The following is a 9,737-nucleotide window of genomic DNA, read 5'->3' as shown; positions in this document are numbered from 1 at the left end:
TGTGAATTTCATCATCCCTGCCGCTCTGCGGCTCGCGCAGCACAGTTAAGGCTGCAGTAAGGAGGCGGGGCCTAATTTTTACGGGAAATGCTTACTATGACATCACACAAATGTATATGTTCTTCAAATTACCACAAAATGAAATGATTTGCTATTTTAAACTGTTGGATAGCTTTAAACTACATCAATACTTTCTATTGCATGTATTTTTGTCTTTGGTTTAATCCCACTGAGCAATATATAAACAATTCACTGATCGCAATGCACTTGTCAATGTGACGTCATATCGCAAAATTTGACGCAGTTTGTATGCTGTGAGAGGCGGATCAAGTTATATTTTATACAATGAAAAATGTATTTTGTAACTAAATAAAATATATTTGCAGATATATAAGAGGCCATTAACTTGGATGCGATGTATATTTTATGATTTTAATCATATACTTCCCGTACATTTCCTAGACAAGCGATACTGCCGTATATTTGTATGCAGATCCATTGAAGGGTAATAGAAGGGTCGTAATAAATCGATATATTGCAAGGGCATGCCCTCAATGAATTATGACAAGCTTTTACACATAAATTCAAGAGGTATGAAGATATTTGAAAAGTGCTGCGAACCTGATGAAATCTTGCAAATGAATTAATTATATCTATATTTAATGTACTTGACCAGCAAAATACTCAGTATACGGTCTAACAAACGTAATTTTAACAGTCATATAGTAGAATCAATATAGGTTCGCTGCACTTTTCACAAACTACAAAGAGTTTTGAAAATAATTATAAATTAAACTCAGATTTTCAAAGTGGTTATGCCCTTGCAATATTTGAATTTATAGATGACCTCAATATTGCAGGTATATTTGCTAAAATCACGTGACTGCCACATTACGTCACAAGTCTAAATAAGAAATCTAATCGTCCCCAACATGTAGTTTTCAACCACATTACATTTGTCTGATAATAGTAAAGTCCTAAAAAGAATCGCCCATCCTTGTAAAGAATGTATTTTCTATATAAAAATTCGCCGATATTTCCATTTGTCACCTTAACTGTACTGCGCGAGGGGTGGGGCTAAAACCACCAAAATTGATGCAATGTTTAAAAATCTTCTTCTTTACTCCTGGACACCAAGCAGTCAAACTGTTGAATGATTGTAATAAGCATTGGACCTTCTACCAAAATTGTGAAATTCATGGCCCCAGGGTCAGGGGTTCTGGTGCTAGGGTGGAGCTATATAGATCATATAGTGAAAGTGCATTATTTCTTTGAAAATCTTCTACTCTGCTCCTGGGTATTAGATAAACTAACTAAGTACATAGTTATGTTGAGCAAGACTCCCTCTTCCAAAATTGTGAATTCCATGACCCCTGGGTCAGGGACTCTGGTGTTAGGGTGGAGCTCTATTGATTATATAGTGAAAATGCATTAATTCTTTTAAAATCTTTTTTTCTGCTCCTGGGTATTAAATAAACTAAGTGAATGGTTATGATGAGCTTGGCTGCCTCTTCCAAAATTGTGAATTTCATGGCCCCTGGGTAAGGGGTTTTGGTGTTAGGGCGGGGCTCTATTTTATATAGTGAAAGTGCATCTAATCTTTGAAAATCTTCCTCTCTGCTCTTTGGTATTAAATAAACTTGGTACATAGTTATGATGAGCAAGAGTGCCTCTTCAGAAAATGTGAATTTCATGGCCCCTGGGTTGGGGTTTTGGTGTTAGGGCGGGGCTCTATTGATTATATAGTGAAAATGCATCAATTCTTTGAAAATCTTCTTCTCTGCTCCTAGGTATTATTTAAACAAAGGAAGTGCATGGTTATGATGAGCAAGGATGCCTCTTCCAAAATTGTGAAATTAATGTCCCCAGGGTCAGAGGTTCTGGTGAAAGGGGTGTGTTGACACCATTGATTATATAGTGAAAATTCATAATTTCTTTCAAAATATTTTTTCTAATCCTGGTTATAAAGCAAAGAAACAAGTGTATAGTTATGATGAGCAAGGATGCTTTTACATTTTTTTTTAAAACTTGTGGCCCTAGGGGTTCTGTTGTGTGTGGGAGGGGGGAGGGCTCTATTGATAATATAGGGAAAATGGGTGAATTCTTTGAAAATCTTTAACTACATGCAATTGCATAGTTATGATGATCAGGGAAACTCTTCCAAATTTGTAAATATCTTGACCCTGGGTCATGGGTTTTGGTGTTAATGTAGGGCTGTGTTAAGTAGTGAAAATGCATTATTTATTTGTAGATCTTCTCTGCTCCTGGGCATATTGGAGGCAATTTCAGAGTAAAAAGTTTTAATAAGCAAGGGTATTTTTACCAGAATTTTGAACATCTGGACCATTTAGTCAAGTGTTCTGGTCCTGACCAGGACTCTATTAATTTGTATTCTACTGAGTGAAGTTATTCCCCTTTGCCATTCACATTTGATAATTAATCACTGTAGGTAATGTATTTGAAAGGTTAATAGAATATGAGAATTATGCAAGAACATTTATTGTATAATACAAAAAGTACTTTCTTAGTCTAAATGATCAGGTAGACTTGGAAATAATAGATGAATAAAAATGAAACAAAAATAACTTATCTTTTTAAATGTTCTTCAAAGGCCAAGTGAGGTCAATGTGAGAGTTAATAGACATTTTAGTAAAAGTCTGCATGGTAATAGTGATAAATGAGGGACAGATAGATAGATACTAGAACAATTATTTTGTTGATCCTAATCGTACTATTTTTCATGCTTTTTTGCAACAAAGCTTCATTTGTCAGTTTATGGATCCTCAAAATGGTTGTACTCAGGTGACCGTTAAGGCCCTAGGGCATCTTGTTATTTTATTTTATTTTATTTCATTTTTTTTTCATTTACTAAATGATACTATTCAACATGTGAAATGAAACAGTTATGACGTCTGGTGTGTAAAAACTCATAAAATCATTATTACAGTGTGATAAATATTCTATATATTAAAAAGAATCTTCTGTACACATATTAAAGAATAAGCAATCAAATCTTTATATCCATATTGGCATTTTTTATTTGCTTCAATATACATGTATACATTTGATAATTCTACAAATCCAGGGGGATGGGGTCAGAGCCCCCCCCCCCCCCCCCGAACTGCGCATTATCGAACTAGTTTATAACTGTGTTGCAATTGTATTCCTTGTACAAAAAGTTTTGATTATAATCACAGGCTATCGCACATTGACCTAGAAAGACAAATGTTCGCTTCAATAAGTATGTCATTGATGTATCAATTGATTCAACACATCTTACATTTTTGTTGTTGGTCACAACAAATTAAAAAAAGGATTTCTTTCTTTATATTTTCTTGAAATCTTTGATCCCCTCTTGTAGCCCAAACCTATTTCTGAGATCCTGGATATGTAAACTACTAAAGATGCTTGCATATAAAAATGCCAAGATGACTTTACTCTTCAGAAAGGAAATAATTTCAGGATTCTTTGTATGTATTCCGATGAAAAATTCTCCTGGTGCCCCCCACCCCCCACCCCCACCCCCAAATATTGGAGTAAAACTTTCACCAAACTTGAATTTACACATTCTGAGTATGTCTTGTTACAACGCACTTTGAAAAATTACGCACTTTGAAAAAAAAAATCAGTGTGCTTTAATTTTGGGACCACGTCAACGCACTTTGAATTTTTTTTTTTCAAAGTGAGTTAATATTGACCATATAAACGCACTTTGAAAAAAAATGTGCACGGCTTGGTCAATATTCTTGCAAATTTTAGGTATGATAAATAATTACATGTATTTGAACCTGGTTGGATAACTTTTCGGTGATGACTTCAGGATCTGAGAAATAGACGTTTTAAATTTTTTTAGGAGTTGTCTTGTTTCCAAAGGTTCTCGTAACTGTTATAAAAGGGAAATGGGTCTTTTAGATATAACGAAGGAATGATTGTTTAATAGCACGGTTTCGTTTCTTTTTTTTTTTTCATTTCTTTTTTAAAATTTTATCCAGTCTCTAATAAGTTCGGTAGATATAGGTGTCGATAAGTGACTTAAAGCATCGCATTTTCTTGGGAAAAGGGAGCAATTATGATTTTTCCATACCTTGAAAATTCTCTCTCATCTATCTCTCTATCTATCATATTCATCTATTGTGAAGATAGATAAAACAATGGTTGACTCTTTATTTGATAGTAAGAAAATAACCTTAGCCATATTACTCACTCGACTGAAATTTTTACCTCGTTCACTAATAACTTTTTCTCAAAAAAGTTATGCACTCAGATTACTTCTAAATCTGTGATTTGATATCATTAAAACGCTAGACATGTAAAATAGCATGTTTTAATTACCATGAAAATGCCCCTTTTTCTGAGGAATCATTGTGGATACATTGTGAATAAAGGTTATGCGGCTCATCTCAATTTTTTCATCTATTTTACGTTAACTCAAATTTACTTAGAGAAATAATATGAATGTCATGCCAGTTATGCATATGCATATATTTGTGAAGGAAAGATAGAGAGTTAGGGTGAGGGACTTTCTAGCTGTCTTCTCCTCGTTCTCCATGAGGGTAGATCAATTCATCAGTTTTTCGGACGAAATATAACAAATTAATGCTATCTTTTACTAAAATCTAAGTCCAGAATTTTTGTTTTATACGTATTTTTTCAAAGTGTGTTAAGTGTCTCCATGGTAAAAAAATCTTGATGTACACTCTTAACGCACTTTGAAAAAATTTTTCAAAGTGCATTGATTTGTTCAAAATTTAAAAAAATTAACGCACTTTGAAATTTTTTTTTTCAAAGTGCGTTGATTTTGTCCCAATTTTAACGCACTTTGAAATTTTTTTTCAAAGTGCGTAATTTTTTCAAAGTGCGTTGCCACAATGCCTCCATATTTATATACTACTCATGGTTTTGTTGTACTTGAGAAGATTTTCAAGGATTTTTCTAATGTAAAACTTCCTTTTGTAGTTCCAAACCTACCCTCAGAAGGGAGAGATATAGTTGAGCAGGTTATGTCTAAACTACTCGGAGAAACTTCTATATATTAATATTACTTATCATGGCTTTACTGATCTAAAGGAGAATGTTTTTAATTTTTTTTTTCTCTATGCTACTACATAAAAATATGTTTGCCTTTTGTGAACCCATCCTATCCTTTGTGAATTAAAGAAAATTGAATCTATGCACTACATGATAGGCATATATTGATATGGATAATCGTGGTTTATTGTACTTAAGAAAATTTTTCATGATTTTTTTTTCTTCTTCTTTAAAACTTTGATCTACTTTTGCCCCCATCCTACACAGTGGTCATGAATTGAACAAAATTTAATCTACACAATTATTTTTCCTTTGCTGCATTTAATATGGATATGTTGTAGTTATTATTTAAGGAATCACTGTTTGTTGGGTATGCCAGTGCATCAACGATAGTTGGAAACGTGGGATAATTAGCATAACATGATATTCTCATCTAAGCTAGAAGATTTGAGATCCGCACCCTCCGATTTCGAGCGGAGTAGATCATGAACCTTTGCCTAGCAAAATGAAACTCTCTGTGCATCACAGGATCCCCAATCTGGCTGTAACTACGGAAAATAAAGTGGGTGAACCTTGTCATGTTCACATTGTGTCAGAGACGGTATTACTAGTGTATAGGAGAATCTACTCAGTACTCATTTTGTAGGCTTAATTTGAGCAATTATGAAGTTTTTCAGTCTTTTTAGCAACCAAGTTATATACAATTCATTAATTGTCCCCGTGATTATAGACAATCAAATATAACATTCTTCTCCTTCAAGTCAGCAGCATAAGTAAAAGTACCTTGATAGCATCATTTTTCTTTATATATTTGGAAAATTAATGCGACAGGAATGCTACTTAATTGCCGATATAACTTTCATTTATTTTCTTTACTTTTTTGGAGGGGGTGAACTATAAAGTAATGATGTAATATGTAGATTCACGCAAAAAATGATTTTGTTACTCAGCACAAAGGAGCCAAAAGACATGATATCTGTAAAAACATGACATGCAGTTTGCCAGTCATGTGGTTGTTTACTAGTCCATGTAGTTTAATTCAGCCGTTTTAAGTATACTACATGCAAGACAACAGACTTCTGCTTTATTATGTTCCCCAAACGAAGTTTGGGAACATATTGTTTTTACTCTGTTTCTTATTATTATTATTATTAGGGTCTTCCGTCTTCAGCGGAAGACCCTTCTATTATTCTTATGTTTCTTTTTCACTTTTATTATTATTCTTCTTTTTTTTCTCCTTACCGATTTTGTGCAGAAGATTTCTCGGAGATGAATTGATCGATTTACTTCAAATTTTCAGAGTTTATGCCTTATCATCTGAAGTTTGTACCGGCATTTCAAAATTTGAAAAATCACTTCCGGTCGGAAGTTATCGCCCTTTTATTAAAATTCAGAGGACCTCCTTGTCTGTGATGGAACTCAAAAACGGCTTAAGCTAGAGCGCTAAAACTTTCAGTGATGATAGAGGACATGTTGCCATTATGCACCTGGGTTTAGATATTTTCCGGAAGTGCCTAGTATGGAAGCTCGGTAGGGGTCGAAATTTAGGACACGAATCATGAATGAATTTTTGAGACATTTTGTATCATATCTTTTAAAGTATAATTATTTTGTTAAAACATACTGAATAATATTTGTGCAGAATGACAAGATCTTTATCATGATATCAAGAAAAAGGGGCTGACTTGTCATATAAGGGGCCGAGAGGGGCCAAAAGTATTAAATCAATAACTCTTTAACGATCAATATTTTGTAATGCATTACTGAAGCAAAAATGTTTATTTCAACAATTTACAACTATATATTACAATATTCACATCATATGTTACATAATTAGGGGCCATAAGGGGCCAGAATGCTAAATCTTTGACGCTTTATATCTCAAAAGTGGGAAATATTTTGATAAGCAATATTGAACAAAAGATGTTCAAAATAATGTTCTAAACAATATGCAACCTTTCATTTTTTGCTAAACGTCCCCAATAAGGAGTTGAAGGGCCGGCCCCTAAATATTTCTTTTGCAAATATCTCAGAAACGAAAAAGAATTTCTGACTAGTTGTTGAACAAAAAGTGTTTAAAATCATGAGAGCTTTAAAGTGATATGAAGAAAAAGGGGCTGGCCCCTCATAATAAGGGCTGAAAGGGGCCGAAAATCTTTGAAAAATTAACTCTTTAACAATCAATATTTTGCAATGCATTACTGAAGCAAAAATGTTTATCTCAACAATTTACAACTATATATTATGATATTCTCATCATATATTAAGGGCCGGCCCCTAAATACTTCTTTTGCAAATATTTCAGAAACGAAAAAGAATTTCTGACTAGTTGTTGAACAAAAAGTGTTCAAAATTATGAGCGCTTAAAGGTGATATCAAGGAAATGGGTCTGACCCCTTAAATTAGGGGCCGAGAGGGGCCGAAAGTATACAATCAATAACTCTTTAATGATAAATATTTTGTAATATATTACTGAAGCGAAATAGTTCATCTTCACACTTTTTGTCTAAATAACATGATGTTGATATCATATGTTACTCAATAAGAGGTCTTTACGGGCCAGATTGCATAATCTTTAGGGCAATATATCTCCAAAAGGAAGAATATTTTGATAAACAGTATTGAACAAAAGACGTTCAAAATAATATTCTGAACAATATGCACTCTTTCAATTTTTGCTAGACGTCCCCATTTAGGACTTGAAGGGCCGGCCCTTAATATTTCTTTTGCATATATCCCGAAAACAAGAAAAGAATTTCTGAATTGTTGTTGAACAAAAAGTGTTCAAAATCATGAGAACTTTAAAATGATATCAAGAAAAAGGGGCTGACCTCTCACATTAGGGACCAAGAAGGGCCGAAAGTCTTTAATTCATAACTCTTTAATGATCAATATTTTGTTAAACATTACTAAGCAATTTATTTATATCATTATATTTGAATGAAAATCTCAGTCAAATTCTTATCTCATCTTATCAAAAATCGGACGGAAGACCCACTCGTTGCTCGCAACGAGATCACATCTAGTTAAGGTCTTCCGTCTTCACGGAAGACCTTATAGTGATTCTACTGTTTCTTATTATTATTAGGGTCTTCCGTCTTCAGCGGAAGACCCTTCTATTATTCTTATGTTTCTTTTTCAAGCTTATTATTATTATTATTATTATTCTTTTTTTCTGCACAAATTTTGTGCAGACGATTTCTCGGAGATGGATCGATGGATTTGCGTCAGATTTTCAGGATTGTTGCTAGGTTATCTGAAGTTAATTCCGGCTAAACAATTTTTAGAAATAGACTTCTGGTCCGGAGTTATCGCCCTTTTATCAAAATTTAGAGGACCTCCTTGTCTGCGATGGAACTCAAAAACGGCTTAAGCTAGAGCGCTGAAATTTTCAGTGATGATAGAGGACATGTTGCCATTTTGCACCTGGGTTTGGATATTTTCCGGAAATGCCTAGTATGGAAGCTCGGTAGGGGTCGAAATTTAGGACACGAATCATGAGTTAATTTTTGAGACATTTTGTATCATATCTTTTAAAGTATAATTATTTTGTAAAAACATACTGAACAATATTTGTGCAGAATGACAAGATCTTTAGTATGATATCAAGAAAAAAGGGCTGAATTGTCATATTAGGGGCCGAGAGGGGCCAAAAGTATAAAATCAATAACTCTCTAACGATCAATATTTTGGTATACATTACTGAAGCAAAAATGTTTATCTTAACAATTTACAACCATATATTATGATATATACATCATATGTTACATAATTAGGGGCCATAAGGGGCCAGAATGCCAAATCTTTGGCACTCTATATCTCAAAAGTGGAAAATATTTTGATAAGCAATATTGAATAAAAGATGTTCAAAATAATGTTCTAAACAATATCTAAACTTTCGATTTTTGCTAAACGTCCCCATTAAGGAGTTGAAGGGCTGGCCCCTAAATATATCTTTTGCATATATCTCGGAAACGAAAAAGAATTTCTGAATAGTTGTTGAACAAAAAGTGTTCAAAATCATAAGGGCTTTAAAGTGGTATGAAGAAAAAGGGACTGGCCCCTCAAAATAGGGGCCGAGAGGGGCCAAAAGTGTATAATCAATATCTTTTTCATGATCAATATTTTGCAATTCATTTCTGAAGCAAAAATGTTTATCTGAACAATTTACAACTATATATTATAAAATTTATGTCATATGTTATATAATAAGGGGTCATAAGGGGCAAGATTGCCAGATCATTGACACTCTATATCTCGAAAGTGGGAAATATTTTGATAAGCAATACTGAATAAAAGATGTTCAAAATAATGTTCTCAACAATATCTAAACTTTCGATTTTTGCTAGACGTCCCCATTAAGAAGTTGAAGGGCTGGCCCCTAAATATATCTTTTGCATATATCTCGGAAACGAAAAAGAATTTCTGAATAGTTGTTGAACAAAAAGTGTTCAAAATCATAGGAACTTTAAAGTGGTATGAAGAAAAAGGGGCTAGCCCCTCAAAATAGGGGCCGAGCGGGGCCAAAATTGTTTAATCAATAACTTTTTAACAATCAATATTTTGCAATTCATTACTGAAGCAAAAATGTTTATCTTAACAATTTACAACTATATATTATGATATTCACATCACATGTTACATTATTAGGGGCCCTAAGGGTCCAGAAGTCCAAATCTTTGGCACTTTATATCTCGAAAGTGGGAAAT

This window comes from Saccostrea echinata, unplaced genomic scaffold (genome assembly GCF_033153115.1).
Source record: "Saccostrea echinata isolate AGI-Se365-2 ecotype Australia unplaced genomic scaffold, CSIRO_AGI_Sech_v1 ptg000052l, whole genome shotgun sequence".
NCBI lineage: Eukaryota > Metazoa > Mollusca > Bivalvia > Ostreida > Ostreidae > Saccostrea > Saccostrea echinata.
The sequence above is the reverse complement of the archived record's forward strand: the minus strand, read 5'-3'. Positions refer to the sequence as shown.